The sequence below is a fragment of the Leptonychotes weddellii genome, chromosome 1, assembly GCF_054177405.1.
Source record: "Leptonychotes weddellii isolate Sample4059 chromosome 1, ASM5417740v2, whole genome shotgun sequence".
Taxonomy (NCBI): Eukaryota; Metazoa; Chordata; class Mammalia; order Carnivora; family Phocidae; genus Leptonychotes; species Leptonychotes weddellii.
Genome location: NC_138369.1, coordinates 67,660,080 through 67,676,571, shown reverse-complemented (window position 1 = coordinate 67,676,571; position 16,492 = coordinate 67,660,080). Strand labels below are relative to the sequence as shown.

The 16,492-nt window shown below is 40.2% G+C and overlaps 1 protein-coding gene across 24 annotated transcripts in view; it reads right to left on the bottom strand.

The window, feature by feature from the left end:
- THRB (thyroid hormone receptor beta) overlaps positions 1 to 16,492 on the bottom strand; it is a 378,575-nt gene that overhangs the window by 111,421 nt on the left and 250,662 nt on the right. The gene's annotated exons all lie outside the window — the stretch shown is intronic.

The following is a 16,492-nucleotide window of genomic DNA, read 5'->3' as shown; positions in this document are numbered from 1 at the left end:
TTTGATAAGAGGATAACCCCATTCCCTGAGGGAGCAGCATTTGTAAAACTGACTCTTTTAAGCAGTATTGAAACAATTAATGAGTACCTTTCGGGTGTTCTCTGTTGGGACTTCAACCAATGCTTTCTCTGTGAGAGAACATTTAAATCAATATTTTTCTACTTCCCCTCAAAAACATAGTTTTGGTCTAAAAATGATAGTTTTAATGGATGTGATTTGGTACACTTCAGTTGTACCATCTCTAGAGTCATGAAAATGCTTATTGTAAACAAGACCCACTTGCCTACCCATTTTCTTATATGAAAGACCCTGGGCCTTGGTCATCAGCTTGCATTGTGGATTTTACCGGCCATAGATAGGAATGAATCACAGGATTTTCAGGAGAAATAAGTTCAAGTGATTGGAAAACAAAGATTTCCAGAAAAAGAGAAATCAGCCAGTTTCTAAAACACCAAATAAATGAGATTCTCCCATGAAATGCACGAATGTGTACCAAGAGCTACCCGGAGCTCTTCTTAGCTCCAGCGCAAAGGCCAACTAGATCCAACATGGGCCTTGGCTTTGTAGTAAAATCTATAACAAATATAGAGTTTCTCTTTGTATTTGATGAAATTGAACAGAGAAAAAAAAGAATATGATATTTATGTCAACATGTTAATAATATATTACTCACCATGTACCTGAACATGTCTATATGGTTCTCTCAAAAGTAAGGATTATAATGACGGCAATAATAGTGATAGTATGTAACATTTATGGAGTGCTTACTACGTGCTTGCCATTCTGCCAAGCGTCCTACATACACCGCCTCCCTTATTACTCTCAACAACCTATGACGTAGGTGGTCCCATCCCCATTCCACAGTCAGGGAATCTAAAGTTAACAGATGTGACCCCTTTGCCCAAGGGTCATAAACATTTTTAAATGGGAGAGCCAGGAATTGAAGCCAGGTCTTGTGGATTCAGACTTTAGGTTGTAAACCACTACACTTTCTGCCTTTTACAAGAATAATAGTGGTTACATGCATTCATAGAACCTTTTTACATAAGTTACATGATCCGATGTTCACAACCCTCATTTTATTATATCTTTTTACAAATGAGAACGCCGAGGCTCCTATGTTAAATGTCTAAAGGTAAAGACTGGAATATGGGAAAATCAAAGTTATGTCCCCTGACCCCTAAGCCAAGTTTGTTTTTGAAGAATCTGAGCTTAAATCTTTTCTAAGTGGAAGGTCCTGACCACGAATTGTCGATATTGCTACCTATGTAGTCAAAAGCTGAGCAACAATTGCACCTTTGGGGTATTTAAAAAAAAAAACATACAATTTCTAGCTCAGAATATTAGGCAGCTGAAATTTTAATATCTGGAACAGAGGGTTTGGACAGGTTGACACAAATGATTTGAAAAGTTCACTCATGATGAATCTGAAAGTCTCTCACATGCCCAGCACAGCGTTAGCGAGACACACATTACCTAAGAAGCAGGCAGACATTTCTTGTTAGATGTGAGACATTTTCTGAGTTCAATAAAGGTTAAGTGGTTGTTCAGAAAATTAGAAGTTCTATTAATAATCACTGCTCCATTTGATTGAGGATATTGTTCCTATTATTCTGTAGTTGAGTTCAGGAGAATAAGCCTTACAAATACACCAAGTGGGGAGGAGTGTGTGAAAATGAACTGCCCCTGAGTCCTGACCCCTCTTATGCCACCAGGCTCCATCCCATATCGATGCTGCCAGAAACGTTTATAAAGGGCTTACCAATGAACAGTTCCTTAATAAAGGAAAGGTGCTTTTCGTGAAATGCTAAGAGACAGCTGGAAATGGGACACTGGTAGTTGCTCAAAGGGAAAGTTTGGAATAGTACAATGGACAAAGCCGGCTGACTGCTCCTTACAAAAACGGCCGACTTTCCAACCCAAAAGCTGAGTGCTGTTTGGTTACCAATTGCCCCTAGCTCCAAAGCCACCCTTCTATTCTCTGCTCTGTGTCTCTGGGGCCCTGACCTTGCAAACTCTTTCCCACAGTCCCTTGCCCGAGGGCATTCTATTCAATTCTGCCACGAGGAGGCACTAGAGGGAGAGGGGAAGGTGAGAAGAGGGAAGGCACTTCCCTCTTTTTCATGGCCCGCCCCCCCTTACCCCTCGTGAGCACCTGCCGGCAGCAGCTACTGGTGGGAACCTCCTATGTCTTTGGGCATTTCCAGAAGCAGTCTCTCTGTACCCCATAGAGGTTCTAGCAGCAGCTGGTTGGAGCCCTTTCCCAGCGCTCTGAGAGCCAGCTCCCCAGGACAACTGCCCTGAGCTGGAGCCTAGTAACCACGTCTCTAAGGGTGAGAGCTGCCTCTCGCAGCTGGGTTTCTTCACCTTCCTTCTTGCTCTTTTGGTGCTCCAGGCCCGGTGCAATAACCAGTTGCTTGTACCAGATCTTTCTGGCGGTTGCCTGTGGATGGCATGACCCGGCCTCAGGTTGCATGTTGGCAGCAGGTGCAGTTCCATGACACATTAGAGCCCCAGAACCAGCAGCACTGACTGAATTCAAACATGCTCCTGCGAAGTGTGAGAAATTGTTGTTTCCAGCCAAGAACTGAGTGGGGGGTGAGAAATGACAACCCCCGGAGCTGAAGGGTAGTTAGAGTGGAAGACTTCAAAGGGTTATGTTTCTTAAACTTTTTTTTTTAAAGCATAAGAAGAACACCTGTTCACATGGAAATGTTTGCAAACACAGCAAGTATAAAGGAGAAAAAAAAATTGAAACCTGTCCTAGAGTTAACCACTGATATTTTGACCTATTCTTTCTAGTCTTCCCCCATATTGCTACAGATTTTAAAAGAATTGTTATTTTTAACTGACACTTGGTCTCTAGTATTTTCACATGACAACGTGAGGAACTCAACTCCCAGAGGGATGTGATTTTGCCTCATTACAAGGACAACTTGTCTTTTCTGCTCTGGGACTGGATCTCTCTAGCAGGGGCTGTTTACCTCTGACCCAGAAACTAGACAATGGCCAGGTCTATAGGTGCCCAACTCTGGTATGCTTGTTATGCCTTCTCAGTGGGGATCACAAAGTAAATAAGAAATCTGTACACATTCAGGAGGAATGCTTAGTATATTATGAGTGGGCTCCTGGGGTGAATCTATGAAAATTTTTGAAGGAATATAGAACACAATAGTCTGCTCTCTGTAAGGAGTGGCATGTTTGGACGGAGAGGTGGGACAAATGTGGTACCAATTACCCTGGTCCGTAACACATATTTGGTATTTGGGTACTTCTGCATTCATTCATTCTTCATTCATTAATTCATTCATTCACAACTACTTCCCAAGTGTCTACCAAGGCAGGGCAGAACACTGTGCTAGTTGCTGGATACATGGATATGACAAAGTTGCTGTCCTTTCTCACAAAATTTATAGCAATAAGAATCAAACTCCAGAAAGAAGTGATTAGAGGACCAAGCATGTAGCCTCATGTCACTTTTCTTGACTAATAAAGCATCTTATTATTACACCCGTTTGTCCTTGGCTCATTCACAGGTACACCTGTCACCAACCCCTTGGACTCTTGAAAAGTCTTTGGTTTTGAGATTTGTTTCAATAAATTGGCGGGTAGTATTAACCACCTGTTGGTCCAAAGTTTCAGTCTCCATCTGCCTTAAAATTATTTATCTGGTAGAAAATATAACCATCATGAATCTTTAGGCTTCAAGTAACATAGCATTGAAATATATGAAGTTAAAAACTGCAGAAAGTTCAGGGCAAAATAAATGGAAACACAACAGTAGTTGAAGACTTTAACATACCTTGCATTCTTTGAAAGATTAAGTATAAAACAAGAAAGAATATCAGAATATTATTAATAATGTTAATATAGCATTATTATGAAATTTTATACCTGAAAAACCTAATAATTACAGAATAATAGAAAGAAACCCAAATAATTATAAAATGTGACCAGTATGTGATAATCTTGCCCAAAGTTGAAATATTTGAGGCAAAATAATGTTTCCACAACATAATCAACTTAGAAGTTTTAAAAAAGAAAAAGAAAAGCAGACACATACAAAACGAAAAACTGCAAATGCTTGAAAACCAAGAAAGTCCTCCCCTAAAAAACTCAACTCATCAAGAGGATATAACAACTACAAATATATATGCACCCAACATTGGAACACCTAAATATATAAAGTAAATTGAACAGAATTGAAGAAAGAAAGAAATGAACAGAACAATAGGGGACTTTAATCTCCATTTTCATCAATGGATAGATCACCCAGACAAGAAATCATGGGAGAAAATTTCTCAACAATGGGGAAATTAAACAATATGCTCCTGAACAACCAATTAATCAAAGAAGAAATCAAAAGGGAAATCAAAAAGTACCTTGAGATAAGCAAAAATGGAAATACAACATATCAAAAACTTATGGGCTGTAGCAAAAGCAGTTCTAAGAGAGAAGTTTAGAGTGATAGCTCCATTAAGAAAAAAGAAAAATCTCAAAGAAACAACTTAACTTTATACCTTTTGCTATAAACTTTTGGTTAACCTACTTATAGTTCTGACAATTTTATCTTTCAAAAAATCAACTCGTGGTTTTGATGATATTTCTATTGTCTTTTTAAAAAGATTTTATTTATTTTAGAGAGAGAGCACACAAGCAGTGGGAGGGGCAGAGGGACAGGGACAAACAGACTGTGCACTGAGCACAGAGCCTGATGCAGGGCTTGATCCCCTGACCCTAAAATCATGACCTGAGCTGAAATCAAGAGTCGGGTGCCCAACCAACTGAGCCACCCAGGCACCCCGCTATTGTCTTTTTAGTCTCTACTTCATTTATTTCTGCTCTTCTCTTTATCATTTCTTTCTTTCTGCTAACTTTGACCTTAGTTTATTCTTTTTCATTTTCCTTGAGGTATAAGCATGGTGATTATAGTTAATAATACTGTATTGTACACTTGAAGTTTGCTAAGAGAGTAGATCATAAGTGTTCTCACCATAAATACACACACACACACACACACACACACGATAACCATATGAGGTGATAGATATGTTAATTAACTTGATTGTGGTAATAATTCCATAGCATATACATCTATTAAGTCATAACATTGCACACCTTAAAATCATTTACAACCCACATATATATAATTTTTATTTATAAATCATACCTCAATAAAGTTGGAAGAAAACCCCCAAATACATCATGTATTTAACACTAAGTATGTTAGAAAAAGAACTCAGAGTAAAGAAAAGCTGAAAGAAGTCAGAAAGCTTATTGAGTTAGAAAATACAGTAACATGACTATGAAGAAAGATATCCAAAAGTTAACTCTTAGGAAAAAACAAAGACAAAACAATAAATAGGTGAAGTATCAACTGACCTAATTAAAAAAAGAGAGAAATAGTAATTCACAAAATTAGGAATAGAAAAAGGAATTAGTTACAGGTCTGAGAATTAGAACAATTATAATAGATGACTTTGAATAACTTTGTGCAAATAAGTTGAAAACCTTGATTAATTCATTTTCTTAAAAAATATAAAGTAACAAAATAAAAGACAAGTCCATAGAGACTAGTAATCACAGAAAAAATTAAACACTGTCAAAGAATTACCCTACCCTTCCCTGAAAGTACCAAATCCAGATGATTTCATGTATGGATTATTTCATAGAAAAAAAAAAAGCTATGTAAACTTTCTGAAAGCACAAAGAAAAAAAACATTCCCAGTGATTTTTGTGAAACCAGTATGATATGATACCAAAAATATAAAGAAGACAGCATAAAAAAAGAAATCTGCCCCGATGACTTATTTATATTGATGGAAAAATCAGTAAATAACTCTTGGAAATTAATCAAAAGAACAACAGATCAGATTAAATGGAGTATTTCCAGGAAAACAAGGATGGCTTAGTATGAGGAGCACTAAAATTGCTAATCATAGTAATAAGTTCACTGTGTAAAAAAGTATTTGATCTTGAAGGATACCAAAATGGAATGTGATGATATTCATTGCTTGTTCCTGACAAATTAAAAACCCACAGAGAAGCAAGACTATATGAATATTATCTTGACATAATATTATATATGTGCAAAATTTGGGAAAGAAAAATGAGGGGGAATTAGCCCTATCACATATTAAAACATACTATCATGCCTTCATGATTAAAACAATGCAATATTACTACATGAATAGATAACAGATAAATGGAACAGAATAGAAGTTCAGAAAATAAAGAAAATAAAGTTTAGAAATCTCACTATATAGAAACTGAGAATATGATAAAAGCTGACTTATTCAAGTCATGGAGTTGGGGCAACCAATAAACGACCTAGGACCAAAAGTCAATGTTGAATCGGTAACTCATACCTTATACTTTATAACTTGGTTAAATGCCAAGTATAGGAAAGATTTAAATGTAACAAATGAAAGTCATAGAAAAAAACCATGTGAGAATTCTTTCATAGCTTTAAAATGGGGAGACTTTCTAACTATGGTGCAAAATATAGAAACTACCACAATCTAACTTTTTAAACACCTGTAACACCCATATCTTGAACACCTATAAAAGGAGGTATGTAAAAACATCAATATCCATCAATAGGGACCAGGTAAGTAAAGGATCTGATGGTCACCCAATAGAATGCTATATGAGTGTAAAAAAAGAATGATGGAACTCCTTATGAGTTGATACTGAATAAACTTTAAGAAGTACTGTTAGGGACGCCTTGGTGGCTCAGTTGGTTAACTGGCTGACTCTTGATTTCTGCTCAGGTCATGATCTCAGGGTTGTGGGATCAAGCCCTACATCGGGCTCCTTGCTTAGCAGGGTGTCTGCTTGGGATTTTCTGTCTCCCTCTCCCTTTGCCTGTTCCCCCACTTGCACGCTCGCATGCTCTCTCTTTCAAATAAATATATAAAATCTTAAAAAAAAAGAAATATTGTTAAATGAGAAAAGCAAAGTGCATAATGGTGTATATGGTATGAGACGTCTATGAACACAAAGAGAAAGAATATATAGCTGTGTATACAAAGGATATCTATGCATGGACAGGACACCCAAGAAATGAGCACCATTGCTGGCCTTGATGATTAAGGGATGGGGGTTGGAGGGAGACTTCACTGCAGTCTTGTTATTACCCTTTAGATTCTGAACTATGTACAGAATTTAGTATCTGTTCAAAAGAATGAGATGATACAATACAATGAAATGAATACTGTAGAAAGGTAGAAAAACTTGCGGGAAAATTCAGAGGTAATGCATACTTTACAAAATTGTTGTGAAGACTAAATGCAACAACATGACAGAAATAAAGTGTTCTTGATTTTATATCTAAAATCTTCTTGTTTATTAAGTGTGACTTTAAAGGAGGAGTTATAAATGCAAGTGCCCACTGGGGCTAGACATTCATTCATTCAGCGGATACGTATCAGTGTGAGCTCTGGGATATGGCAGTGAACAAACACAGGGAAAAAAATCCCCTCCTTCATCAGCTTTCAGTCTAGAGAGAGATGGCACAGGCAATTAAACAAGCAAATGTCCTATCGAACATTAAACTGTGAAGCGGGCATGCAGCCATCATTAGTGAGGTTCAGGTCAGATGATAATGGGGGTGAGGGATGCAGGCCTGGCTGTTTTCTTTACAAAGGAAGTAGCAGGAATTCTCATCCAGGAGCAGACTGTCCTGTAGTGTTGTGGGAATAATTTTGCCAGAACTTCAGATTTTCTGGAGGACATCAGAAATCCAAATTTGTACTTGAAATCTCTTGATTTTTAAATCTCGACTCAATTTTTAAAGAAAACCATCGCATCGTCCAAATAAAACACATGTAGCTGGCCAAGGCTGGCCTGGGGGATGGCCAGTTCAAATCTCTAAAGAAATGAGATTGAGTTTTAAAACAAACACATCAGAACTTGTAAGCCCTGTCATCTGATGAAGATATGCATGTTTTCCATTTCTGCAAACATTTCTGGAACTCCTCATTGAGAACCAGTGGGCTCTTTAGATCCATTTTTTTAAAAATTTTTTTGGTTCCTCATATAAGAAAATCTGTATCATTTTGGATTTAAATCTTATTTGGACCAAATGCTATTTATTACTCAGCTTGATTCCTAACTTTATTCACCAGACTTGATTCTTTATAACACTGGGTTTTTCTAAAAATCAAATTTACTCTCAAAAGACTGAGGATGCATTTAATAATATACTCTTGCCTTTGAAGGCAGTCCCAAAGAGGAGTTGTAAATCATTTAGAGTAAGGGCAGTGTCACTAAAATAAATATGTTCCCTTCTAAGGTCACTATTGAAGAGGATGGCACTTAAGTGTGTAGGAGTCAACACAAGGGTTCCAGTTTCACAGGCATTTAGGAAAATGCTCAATAATTTGGATTCAGTTGATTGTTATAGGGCGTTGTTTTGTTTCAATAAGAGCTCAGTTCTTTGGACCCAACTGCATGCTATGAGGCCGTTCATTCTAGGGATCCTTGGCATCCATATCCGCCCAAACAAAGGCTCTGTGCCAAACACAACCAGCACATACACCATTTTTATTTTCCTATGACCAATGGCTTAGTTTCTGTGGTTGGCTAATGACATTAGTCATGTAGAATCACAGTGAAGAAGAATACAGAGTTTTTATGAGCCTGTGACAGCTTGGATTTTCCTCCCTAACAACATGTATGAATCAGAAGCCACAAGTTTGCATTTTAGAAATATCTGCGGTAGTTAAGAAACACACACTGCACTTGTTATTATTATTATATTCCCCTAGAAATCGAGTGTCCCTGGGAAGAGTGTGAAAGTGGTATGGAGGTGTCGGCCAAGATACTGACTGCAGCGATCCCGTTGTTGTCAAGTGCTTATGCTTCCTTTGCTCTTAGTTAATGGAAAATCTGCACAGTTTTCATCCAGTAGGCCTAGAACCTATGCTAAAGCAGAATATCTAAGATCAAAGATGTCATAACTGTCTGTCCATCTATCTATTCACCCACTCTCTCTCCCCTCTCCTTCCCCACTATATTCTCTCATGAAATATTTGAGTACCTACACCGATTACCCACTTCTAGGCACACAGTATGAAACAGAAATAATACATGGTATCTGTCCTTATGGAGCTTACTGCCTTTGGGGTTAGAACAGACACTAATCAAGTTAATTATGCAATTCAAGGTAGAATATAGCTCTGTTAAGTGTTATAAGGGACAGACTAAAATGCAGGCTTTGACTTAGTCAAGGAAGTCTTAGAAGAAATGATGAGTGGGATGAGATTCCTGGAAGTGCCCCCAGGGATAAGATCAAAGTGTGAGTAGGGGTTGCCCTGGTGAAGGGGGACAGAACGGCAATCCCAAGCATAGGGATAGAGTATGCATAGCCTCATTCTCTGAGCGGGGAGAAAGCCTGGCCCAGGTAAGGGGTGACAGAAGGCCCTTGCAGGCTGAGGAGTGAGGGTAGGGAGCATGGGATGAGATGGGGCTGGGGAGGCAGACAGGAGGCTAACCAGGCAGAGCCTTTAGGTCATGGACATAATTTTATATTTATCCTAAATTAGTATAGTCTGAAGGCTCTTAAGTAGAGGAAGTGGAAATGATTAGAGTTGCCTTTCAAAAATTGCTGTGACCATTTGTGTTGTAAGAGTCAGAAGAGGCCTACATTTGCGTATGAATAAATGGTCACGGAAGGCATTGACATGGCATTCTCCTGTGGGAATCTGAGAAGCTAGTGAGCTAGTGGAGAGGGTCTGTGGGATACAAAGAAATCCTGGAGAGTTTTGTGTCATGGAATCTAAGGGAAGAGCATCATGTCAGGAAGGAGAGAGTGATCAGTGGTGTTGAATGCTGCCGAGAGGTCAAGTAAGATGAGGTCTGGAAAACGTTCACTGGATTTAATGACATGAAGGTCATCAATGAACTTAATGAGTGTTATTTGCTTGGTAAGAGGGGACCCGAAACCAGACAGATCAGGTTGAAGAAAGTGGGAGATGAGAACCCAGAGTGCACATTGCTGACACTTTTGAGAAGTTTGGCTGCAGATGAGAGAAGAAATCATTGGGAGTTAGCCGCAGGGGATATGTGGACGATAGGCATTTTTTTTTTTTTTTACTTTTTAAAAAAATATTTTATTTATTTATTTGTCAGATAGAGAGAGAAACAGAGAGCACAAGCAGGAGGAGTGGCAGGCAGAGGGAGAAGCAGGCTTCCCGCTGAGCAGGGAGCCTGATTCGGGACTTGATCCCAGGCCCCTGGGATCATCACCTGAGTTGAAGGCAGACGCTTAACCGACTGAGCCACCCAGGCATCCCAGGCATTTTTTTTTTTTTTTTAATAAGAGATGTGAACATGTTTAAAAACTGTTAAGATGGATGCAATATATGAGAGAGGGAGGGAGGGAGGGGGAGAGAGAGAGAGAAGAGAGGAGAAAAGGGGAGAGATGGAGAAAGAAGAGTTAACTGATCCTGAAAAATTCTTGGGCAGGGATCCCACCCAGAGAAGGGACAAGTCTCCTACTACAAGGGAGGAAGGGAGGACGGGCACAGACACAGGTGGCTTCTTCATGTGTTTGGTGTCAGGATAATTCAAGTTTGTGTGTCTTATTTTCTCTAGAGCAGGAAGTGAAGTTTTCAGATGAGAACAAAGGAAGACGGGGATGGTAGAGGTTTCTGGAAAATGAAGTCTGAAACAGTCATTACAGAAAGTGGAAGAGTATGTTGAACAGAGACACTTAGTAGGACTTCAGGGCAATGTTGAAGGCCCATCTGAGGTTGGTTATCTGAATTCACAGAAGCAACCATCAGCTCAGTTCAGTGACCTGTTTTTTTTTTTTTTTTTTGGTCTACCTTGGGCTGGAAAAAGCCCTGGGCATGAAGTTAGAAGCCCCAGGTTATGGGTTGTGAGAGCCATAGCCTGTCATGTGACTTCAGGCACAGCCATCTTTAAGTTCCCAGTTTCTTCAGCTTATCAAATTGATGAGGAGAACAAAGGCATAAGAAATATAGATAAAATTAAATTTCCTTACAACTTGCCAAGTCCTTGAGATGCACACAGTATGACATTCCTCAAAGAACCCACAACTGTCTTAATGTTACTGCTTTGCCAGAGGCATATAGCAACCTTAGCTTGACCATAGCCAGACCTCTAGGATGCTGTAAGTCTTCTTTAACATATGAAAATCCTTTTGGCAACTTTTGTCTCTACCCCTCCCAGCTTAAAATTATATAATCCACAGCTCCTCACAATCCCAGTGCAGCTCTTTCTGCCCATGGGTAGTGCCCCCATGCTTTAACAAAAACACCTTTTTGCACCCAAAACATCTCAAGAATTCTTTCTTGACCATTCACGCCTGGCCCACATCACATCAAAACGACGAGATCAGATTAGATGCGACCTAAGGTCTCTTTCTAGTCCTAAACTACCATGAGTAGCCTCGACATTCATAGAGAGACCTTCATAGCTTATCAAGATTTTTCTATTGTTACCTTTGGTTTTAATTTAAAAATGAAATAGATTGGGGCGCCTGGGTGGCTCAGTCGGTTAAGCGACTGCCTTCGGCTCAGGTCATGATCCTGGAGTCCCGGGATCGAGTCCCACATCGGGCTCCCTGCTCGGCAGGGAGTCTGCTTCTCCCTCTGACCCTCCTCCCTCTCATGCTCTCTCTATCTCATTCTCTCTGTCTCAAATAAATAAATAAAATCTTAAAAAAAATAAAAAATAAAAAAATTAAAATGAAATAGATCTTTATAAAATCTATAGGAAAATACATGCTTCACAGGAAACAAGAGATCTAGGTAATTTATTCAGCTATATTCAATGGATCTAGCATGTCTTGTGTCTCTACATCTGAATCAGGGGTTGGCACCCTTTATCTGAGTGGGGCCAGATAGTAAATATTTCCGGCTGTTGGGGCCAGTCAGTCTCTTCTGCAAATACTCCAGCACACCACGTGGTGTGAAAACAGCCACAGAAAATGCATAAGTGAATGAACATCGTCCAATAAAACTTTATTTATGAAGACAGGCAGTGGGCTGGATTCAGCCCTCCGTTATGGTTTGCTGACCCCTGATCTAAACGGTAGGATACTCCTGTTTCTTTTATTGGGAAATGTTCATTCTTAATTTGGCCCAAGAACAAAGCACTTTGTGCAACTGACATGCAGTGAGCTCTGTAATGCACTGAGCGCAGAGGCAAAGCAAGAGAAGGTACGTGGTTGGGCACACATGGGGCAATCTCCCAGCTGGGATCGAGCCTGGGGAGTTCGAGCTGAGCCCGACATTCAGCAGCTGTTGCTGCAGCTTCAGCTCGGACAACTCGGCAGTAATGTGGTTTGGCACCTCCAACCCGGAGCAACACTTCCCAACCAGCCAGGGCGCCAACAAGGAACTGACTGCGTGAAGAACCACGTCGGTAGCTTTCTGAGATCAAATACACACAACCCTCTCTTTGTAATAAATTATTTACCACAGGCTTGGAGAAGTGTTTCTTTGAACAGAACAGAGAGGAAGGAAGAGAAGGTGAAAGGCAGGATTCTAGGAGCAGGCTTAGGCACCAAGACCGGGGCCTAGAAATCATTTGGGGGAAGCTGAAAAACTCAAGCAGGGCACCCAGCAATGCAAGCGACGCCTGAGGGCCAACGGGGCGGGAGGGTCCCGCCAGTCTGAGGCTCGGAGACAGGAAAAGCCTGAAGGATCAGCTGCTCGGTTAGCTCCCCTGGGTGGGCCTGGTTTCAAACCAAAATAAGCTAGGGAGAGCCAGAGGGGAAGAAGGAAAGAAACAAACAAGTATAGCTTCAGCTTACATTTTCTCCCAACCAAACAGTCCAGGCCCTGAACTCAGCCGCCTGAAACTCACGTGCTCCTGTGTGTTGTCCAAGCCTTTTCTGGACTGTTGCTTTGTACTCTCTGGCTATCAATCTCACATATGTTAGACTAAAAATGTGTTCGGCGCCATCTCTTTTGCTTTTGTGTCGAGTTGCATACAGACACACTCTTAGCCTCCACGTGATGGCCGGCCCCGTGATCAGTAACTTAGAGGCTGGACCTGAGCAGCAGGTCTGACTCTCTTCTCTTGTTTGACAGTAGGTAACTGGCCGATAGAGACGCTAAAGAATTAGAACCAGGTTACTAGTAAGTAGCAAACCCAGAATTCCAACCAGGTCATTCTGACTCGGGGGCCCCAGCTTTTCACCTCTCTGTTCACTGCCTTTTCTAGAGGTTAGCATTAGAAAGAACTCCAGAGATGCTGGATCCAGCTCCTTATTTTTAGATGTGGATATGGAAAATTAAGTGGCTTGCCCAAGGTCACAGAGCCACTGGCAGAAAAGCTAACTTGGCCTCCAGACGCTTCCTTCGTGCTCTGCCTGCAGAGTCCTAGGCTGCTCAATGAGTATCCAATAACTTCCATAAATATCTATCAAAAAATTGAGGGTGAATGATCAGATGCCCTCTGAATTTATTTTCGGATACTGGAAGACAGGACTATGTGGTGTTAGGACTCTTCCTATACAAAGACAAATTGGCCAAGGTGAATGGTTAAGGAGTCACTTTATTTATTTATTTTTTTAAAGATTTAAAACATTTATTTAGAGAGAGCGTGTGCATGAGAGCAGGAGGAAAGGTGGAGGGAGAGGGATGGAGAGAATCTCAAGCAGACTCCCCACTGAGTGCGGAGCCCAGGCTCAATCTCACTGTCCTGAGATCATGATCTGAGCTGAAATCAAGAGTCAGATTGGCCAACTGACTGAGCCACCCAGGCGCCCCATGGAGTCACTTTAAATCACCAGGAACATGAGGTAAATAAGTGCCAGCATGCTTTAAAACAGGAGCAAGTTGCTCATTTCAATGATGGTATAAAAAGGATTGGGCTTCCCTAAGCTTAGAGCAAAAGAGATAATGCAAGACAAAGAACACTGTTAAATGAAGCTGATGGAAGGCAGAAATGAACTTTTTTCTTAACGGCATATACCATTTAGGAACGAAAGAGATCTGTATCACCTTAAGACTCCCAGAGCATTTGTTTTGATCGTTCAGAGAGGACCTAGCCTTGAAAAGTAGAATCAATAGCAGCTTGAGTCTAAGTTTTTTACAACAGTGCACTACAGAGCGGGAATTGTTCCTTCTTACTTTTCTCTCTCTCTTTTTTTTTTTGGAAGGAAAAATAGCTTAACTCCTGGAAGTTACTTTCCATATCAGAGACTAGAAGGCTTTTTTTTTTTTTTTTTAACATATCAGAAAGTTCTCAGCATTTGAAGGAAGCTCTTCTATTTGTTTTAAAACAGGTGCAAAAGAATTCAGTTACAGGTTTAAATGATTTAGTTAATTTTCATTAACAAGTCCTTGATGTTCATCCATAAAAATAAGTAAAAAAATGTGTAGGTGTGCAAGTTTTTTTTTAAAATGCTTTCCTGAGATGTAACTCCTAAACATACAATTTACCCATATAAAGTGTACACTTTGATAGATTATAGGATATTCACAGATACATGCAATTATCATCACAGTCAATTCCAGAACATTTTCATCACCTCAAAAAGAAACATCTTACCCTTTCTCTGTCACTTCTCTGTCTCCCCATTTCTCCCTGCTCCAACCAACCACTAATCTACCGTCAGTCTCTATGGATTTGCCCATTCTGGACATTTCACATCAACAGAATCATACAAAATGTGGTCTTTCTCGAGATTGGCAAGTTTTTGTTTAAATAATAATTTTGTTCAAAAAAGGAAAATATGGTGCCCAGGGGAGAAAATGAAGAAGCCGTTTTTCTGGGCACTCTGTGGGTGCACACACTAGTCAGGCAGGCCTTGCCAGACGTAGCACCTGAGACTCATCAGCTGTGAGGTGATGGCAAGATTGCAGACATGACTCTTTCACCAGTTTGCTCATAGGTCAGGCCTCCAGGCTGGACTTTGGATGTCAAGAATAACACGTAAGTTGGTCTTTAGGAAATAGTGCAGTTTCTATGCTGGAAAGCAATATTTACCTATAAAGCTTCTATGTATAATAGTCATTCTATTCATTTATTCCTCTTGTAGATTTCTCTTATATCTTTATCAACTCCAGGTAGACATGGCTGGAGAAAAGACACAATCAAATTGACTGTCTCAGCATAGACACGTGACCACGAGCCTCACGTGAGCACTTAATGTTCTCCGACACACACTCTATTCCCTGGATCGTTCACTCTCCCACTCTCCTAGACAACTATTTCAAACCTTTACTATTCCATCAAATCTCCAACAACTTCTCCCTAATCCTCCCTCTTAGCTAATGTCCTTTCTTCCTATGTCCCTGAGAAACTAGAAGCAACCAGAGAGAATTTCCCATGCTCTCAGGGCCAAATCTACTTCCTGACCATCATCTGTACCTATATATTCCGTTACTATAGACTAGTGGTTCTCAGACTTCACTGTGCATCAGAATCACAAGGAGAGCTTGTTAAAAAAGATTAGTTGGCCTCAACCCCAAAGTTTCTGAATCAGGATGTTTGGGGAAAGGCCCAAGGATTTGCATTTCTAGTAATTCTCAAGTTATGCTGATGCTATGGGCCTGGGACCACATTTTGGGGACCATGGCAGTAGATTCTGTGCTATCATCCTAACTAGGGTCAACCTTCCTGCCCGTGCATTCCATCTCTAGCCCTTCTGCTCAGGAACATTGCTCCATCAATTCTCCCTTTTCCTTCCTGCCTCATCACTTGTCCCTTCTTTTTTGGGTCAACCCATTGACTAATAAACTTGTTGTTATTTCTTGGATCTTAAAAAATACATCTCTCTGGACTCTGCTTTACTCTTCAACTTCCCCTCCATTTCTCTGCTCCTTTTTGCAACAAAGAGCTGTCCATTCTCCCTGATTTCAATTCCTCTCTGCCATTTTCTCTAATCAGCCTTGGCCTCTATCAGTCCCACAAAATTGTCCTAGTCAATGTAACCCTTGATACCCCAAATCACTAAATCCTCTGGTCAATTTGAAGTCTCATTTTATTTGATCTATCAGCAGCATTTGACACAGCTGTTTACTACCTCCTCTTTGAAACACTTTCTTCTATGGCTTTCTGGGATAAGACACTTTCCTGATTTTTCCTTTCCCTCTTTCCTGGTACTTTTTCCTCTACCCATTGAGATGCTCCCAGAACTTACTCCTTGGATATCTTCTTTATTTGTACTCACTCCCTTGGTAATCTTGTTCTGTCTCTGGCTTTAAATACCATCCATATGCTGATAGTCCTCAAATGTCTATTTGCAGCCCAGACCTCTCTTTGCATATCTATTGTGTACACTAATGGACATCTTAAACTTGACAGGTCTGAAACTAGATCATATACCTTTCCCATGCCCCCCCCCAAGTTACCTCAAACAAACTTGTTTGTTGCACCCTTTGTCTTTCTCATCACCATAAATGATGATTCTAAATGACTCAGAATCAAAATATTCTTCTCACCTCCATAGTTACTATCATCATCTCCACCTGGATCATTATAGTAGCCTGGTCTTCTTGCTTTTATT